Source organism: Notothenia rossii (genome assembly GCF_949606895.1).
Source record: "Notothenia rossii genome assembly, chromosome: 12".
NCBI lineage: Eukaryota > Metazoa > Chordata > Actinopteri > Perciformes > Nototheniidae > Notothenia > Notothenia rossii.
The window spans coordinates 3,184,564-3,191,018 of NC_136911.1; positions in this window are offsets into that span (position 1 = coordinate 3,184,564).

The window sequence follows — 6,455 nt, forward strand, 5'->3', positions numbered from 1 at the left end:
CCAAATATACAGTGTTAATAAAAGCTTGCAAGTGGGATCATTGTTCAGTGTTTGCCCTCCATAGATTGCCCTTAAATCTATACATGTGTTTCTGAAGCTCTCCCTCTTTTGCCAAACCTTAATTTTGCTCGTTGCATCTCTACCCTTTTATGTCGGCCAACCAAGGTCAGATAATGATTCCCTTCCTCATTTGCATTTTTCTAGCTGTGGGGACATTTTTCAACGGCTACTGTATGTGGGGCAGCATACCTAATGAATAGAAATGCTTCCATGAAAACTGGTATAACTGTATCAAGAGAGTAGGAAAAGAGGACATTTCCCTCCACCTTCAACTTGAATCTAGTAAGCCGGTTCCAGGATAATGTGAACACTGCCCTTGTCGTTCTCCCTCGCCAAAATAAGAGTAAAGAAAACTCAAGGACCCCCTGATTCACCTCTCTTAGTAGATTTGTAAAATAACTCGGAGCTGTGTTGTCGGAGCGTTTCTCTCCTTCTCTGAGCTGAAGGCCGGTGACTCAGAGTGCAGCGCTCTGTCTGCAGGGATTGGAGACTGCGATGTTAAACAGCAACCCAGAGCCAGGGCTGTCGCTAAAAAGCAAACGGCTACAGGGTCCGGACCACATCGGTGTCAAGAACCAAAGTGCAGCTGTTTGTGTGGAGCGTGTGCAGCCGTGACTGCATGTCAGCTGGCCAAATGTGTGTGAAGTGAACGCCTGACCTTCAAACTCTTTAATTCGTCGCCCTTCAGTGAAGGGAGCTGAGAACTTCCACACCAACACTATGTGCAATATCAGCATTAGAAAATCATCGCTGGTAAATAACATGTGCAATATTTGTATTATTAGAATTAGAATTGGGAGGGATGAGCCCCTCTTTAATGGTCACACATTCAGAGCACACACAGTGACATGTGTTCTCTGCTTTTAACCCATCCTAGTACCAGGAGTCTAATATTGTGCTATGATAACGTGCAATTACGTATCTGCCACTACGTTTTTTGCACTTCTAAATACCGTTAATATTTACACTAATTATGTGACCGTCTATGTTTCCTATAGATATTTAATTTACTGTACAGTTTTAATATTATGCTGCCGTGTTTATTGTATTTTTGTAACTCTGGCTCAACAATTTCCTTGGGGATGAAGTCTTATCTTAACCTTCAGGAGCTGGATCTGACTTTGTCGTACAGTTTGGATTCACAGTGAAGTTCTTATGCCTCGAGATTGTCTTTTCAGATTAGGATGAGAGGGTGGAACTGGCTATCCATCGACATTTCCCTCTGCATTAGAAGCAGCCATTGGGACATTTCTTTTTCTCCAGGCTGCCCTTTTGAGCTGTTATTCTGCAGCTTTGTTCTCGCCCAGGTTCATGCTCTAAAAGGATTATCCCAATCAGACTCCTTTTAAGTCGGGCACAATGGCCCGCAGGTGAGAGTAGCTGCGTTTATGGAAATGGAAAAATTAAATAGTAAGAATTACTGGAGACACTTTGCTCCCTCATTTCACATTCCTCCTCCATCCGTTAAAACTTTAAAGGTCATGTTGGCCCTGGGACCATTTCCTTCCTGCCCACACACACGTGTAAGTGCTGCGTGCATCACTTAGACGGTCAGTATTACGGATAGCAATAACTCATATTTTGAAAAAGAGTGTTTCCTAAAGCACCCCATTTTATTTTTACGACATATTTAAATTAAATTGGCATCATCTCGGCAAGAAAGTGACGCTCTTATCTCCCAAATAAAAGAGACCGATGAAATGTTTGTTTACTTTGCGCTCTGGATGTGAACTCGCTTTCTGTCTCCTCAGCCGTTGTTCTGAGGACGTTGTTTATGATGCTCTGTGCTGCCAGATGCTGCGTTGTAATTGAAAGAGAACCGTCTGGACTCTTCCTCCTCGTCTCTCTGCTGCCGGCGCTTCAGTACGATCTAAGTGGAGCTTAACTGGCTCATTTATTTATACAGTCTTCTGTTAGTTACCTCTGTGTGTCAGCATAGCCTCTCCTAACGACACTCGTTATCACTCTACTAAATCCCCACACTGACTTTCAGCCAAACTTTTTGACCAAAACAACATTTTCCATGAAGCGGTCTATTCTCAAAAGTATTTAAAGTTTCACGATTCACAAATGCTAGTTGTTGAAAACAGGTTCAGTGCAGTGTCTCCAGAAACACATTTTGCCATGATGACACACACACACACACACACACACACACACACACACACACACACACACACACACACACACACACACACACACACACACACACACACACACACACACACACACTATCACAGATTGAAAACAATACCAGCTTTGTGTCGCGTACATTACTCCAAACACACTTGTACCTTTTCCATTTTGACAGAGAGGTCAGGGAGTTCTCCCACCCGTCTTCCACACACACACACACACACACACACACACACACACACACACACACACACACACACACACACACACACACACACACACACACACACAGAGGCCACCGCTGTCGTCTGTGTGGTTACTATGGCAATATCGAGCGATTTCCTCCTCCACTCCTCAGAGCGGCAGGACGCAAGTGGTGGGGGACAAAGGTGAGAGGTGTTCATAGAGGGGGAATACAGAAGTTGGATTACACACACACACACACACACACACACTCACACACACACTCACACTCACACTCACACTCACACTCACACTCACACACACACACACACACACACACACACACACACACACACACACACTCACACACACACACACACACACACACACACACACACACACACACACACACAATGACAAAGCAGAAGGGCCAAAAACATTGCTCTGTTTTTTCACACTAGTCATCGTTTCATTTCTGCCGTGTCAGATATTCCTTGTTGATGAACAGCAGGTGTGAGTATAACAATTACAAACACAACAATGATGTGGTGTCCTCACACTGTCATCTTAAAAATGCTGTCAGGACATTTCATCTAGAGCCTTTTCATATTACCGACTGTCCCTTTATGAACAGCTGAAACCAGAGAAACAATATTTTACCAAAAAACTAATTAACAATAGTATAATACTAATATCGTTAGCGTGATCTTTTTCTGACACTGTGCAGAAATGCCAGCTTTCAAACAACACATTGGCGTGCACAATTAACTAAAATGTTATAAGCAATCAAATGTTCTATTTGGAATTTGAGTTTTTATAATATGATTGAAGGACAAACTATTTGGTAAGCAAATCTGATGAAAAAATCAAGTATGTTTGCCCCTAAAATATAGAAAATGGCAAAGAAACAGAAACACTTAAGCAAGGTGTCAATGCACTTTAAACTCTGAGTTAGGCTACTGGTGTAATATACTGATCAATGAATGAAGAAGCAAATGAAATCATGTTTAGTCTCAATAGACAGTAAAACACACGGAGCACATTTTCCTGCGTAAACATAAAACCATGCGTACAAAGGGGCGGGCCCTCAGGCTGCATCTGTTTGATTGACAGGTGACAGCTACACCTTTTTGGATATCTCACACGTTATGTTGTGACAGAGGCTGACGTTAAACAGTGAGGCAGCATCACCGTGTGTGTGTGTGTGTGTGTGTGTGTGTGTGTGTGTGTGTGTGTGTGTGTGTGTGTGTGTGTGTGTGTGTGTGTGTGTGTGTGTGTGTGTGTGTGTGTGTGTGTGTGTGTGTGTGTGTGTGTGTGTGTGTGTGTGTGTGTGTGTGTGTGTGTGTGTGTGTGTGTGTGTGTGTGTGTGTGTGTGTGTGTGTGTGTGTGTGTGTGTGTGTGTGTGTGTGTGTGGCCTAGCATTACTACGCCTCCCTTATGGGGACAAAATTGAGGTCCCCATAAGGGGAACAATTCATTTTAGGGTGAAGACTTGGTTAGGCGTGTGTTTGTTATGCTTAAGATAAGTCTCCTGGAAATGCATGTAAGTAAATATAATATCCCCTGAAGTGATGTGTGTGTGTTCTGCCCACCTGTGTGTGTGTTCCTGCGAGGCGGCTCACTTTCCCTGACAGCTCTCCTTTATGTGTCTACATTGTGTCGAGCTGCTAAAGGTAATTTCCCCCCTATTGTCCCCGTCCTCAGTGACTCAGCTCCAGCCAGGCGGGAACAGAGCCGCTCAGACGTGTAATGGTGAGGATTTGTTACTGTGAGCAGCGACTGGGAGTGTGTCTGCTCCCAGTTCACTGTTCTGCTAACACTCGTTCACACTCCTGCAGCGCTGCACACTGTAATTCCTTTCTTCCATCTATGACGGTAATAACACACTCTGGGAGTTAGCTGGAAACTTTAAAAAGCAATTGGTAGTGTTTTAGCATTGTTCGGAAAGCAGCAGAAGGGAAGAACTTCACTTACATGTTTTAGATAGAGCTGTTCCCATTATGTGCAATATATAAATCCGAGGAACATGGGATTGTCCCCCGGAGATACACTGGGCTGCATTAAATCAAACACACACTCTTTAAATCGGAGCTAGTCACATCTTTAGACTCAAGCTGCTGTTAGGGCAGATATACTTCATGTACTCAGATGTATAGGAGAATATAAAAATAGTCCTTTCTGGTTGAGCATGTCACTGCGTGTCACGGTGGAGAAATGTAGGAGTGTGTGATGGCTGGCTTACCCTCTCTGCACTATAACGTCTCAGCGCTTTGACAAACAGAAGCAAACTGAAACACATCTGACAGCCGGCCGTGTTACTGCTGCTGTCAGAGGGGGGACATTAAATGCCAGCTTCTTGCATTTAGATGTTTTTTGCTTCCCTGGCTTCGTATTTTCCTGTGTTGGCCTCTTCTGAAATGATTCCATTACGTTTATTGCTTTATATGCTTTTTTTATCAGACATATGCTTGTGCGAGAGGCCAAGAATGCATCAAATGGCAACATCAATGATCGCTGTGTGTTCAGCTGTGCAGTCAGTGAGCTATGGCACAGACTGGTGAGTGGCTCTGGCTCCTTGAAGGCAGACTTTTGCACCAAACCACCACAAGTATTTGTCTGTCTCTGTGCATTCATCCAGAACTGAATGCGGCTCAACAGGACAGGAACAGGAACAGAGGAGAAGTTACCAGCCAAGGACAGGAGTCGTGGAGTTTGGTTGTGTTTTGTCAGCCGTTTTGGATCCGGGCCTGGGTTTTGGAAAGGTTTGGTTTTGGCTCTGCTTGCTGGATGGAAATGAGCTGGATGGTGGATCTGGAGCCAGTTTACCTTTTTGTGGAGTGACTTTGGACTTATTATGTTTTCTTTCATTGGGATTATTCAGCCATATCAAGAAGACTGCATTCTAAGTTGGACATTGCCAGAGAATTACTTATAATTTGTGTCTGTACTTCTGTTGGAGGTGTTGAATGTGTTTGGGCTAATTAAACTGATTTTGAGACGCCAGACTGACTCTGTCTAGGTTTTAGTTTTGGGGGGGGGGAACTGTATTATTTAGAGGACACACTTAATGTATCAGCCACTCTCTTTGCCTGATTAAATTCCCACAGTCACTCCCGAAGTTTTACAATGGTGACTAGGCTTAAAATATAAGCTGATTGTTATTATGGTCCGGATCTGTCTGGAGCAGGGGTGTCAAACTCAATTTCTTTGCGGGCCACATCAGCATTATGGTTGCACTCAAAGGGCCGGTTGTAACTTTAAGACTATATATCAAAATACATATATAATTATTTAATATATATAAGATAACGTATTATATTACATTATTGCCTCTGCATTAGATTATTATCTGATAGGGTAATAACTTCATAATGAACTACGTCTGAAAGCAGAAGTCTAGGGCAAATCATTGCAAGTCTCTTCACTGAGAATTTTACAAAATGATTTAAAACTGAGAAAAAGGCAAATTCTAAGAAAAAATGAATATCTTAAAGAAAATAAGTCAAATTCTAAGAAAAAAACTCGTTCTGTGAAAAAAAGTCAAATTCTGAGCAAAAAGTCAAATTTGAGATGCATTGTGGGACATGTAGTTTATGGGCAACGTGCTTCTGTAAATCGGCATGTAACCGTATAATAAACATATTATATTCTTTGCAAGCTCTTGAGGGGCCGCATTAAATCAAGTCGAGGGCCGGATTTGGCCCCCGGGCCTTGAGTTTGACACCCCTGAGGATCTGTGGTCGGGGGGGGGGATGGAAACGTACCTGGATCGCGGTCCGTCAGACTAACACCTCTCGTGCACTCTCTGACAGTTTGTCTCTCTAATAACCTACATGTCCAAATCTCTTCATTTCTGCAGATGAAAAGGCTGAATGCAAACCTCAGGAGAAGTGTCTAACACGAGTTAATGGGCCCCTGAGGGAGGGGGTGTGTGTGGTTTTGAAGGCGGGGATGTTGAAACCACTACACATTCTCTGGGCCCTCGCTGCTCTTTAAGTGGAGCTGTGAGAGGATTATAATCACATATTTTCCATTTTGGTTTACTCTAGATGTTGGAATGCGTTTTTAAAAGATAC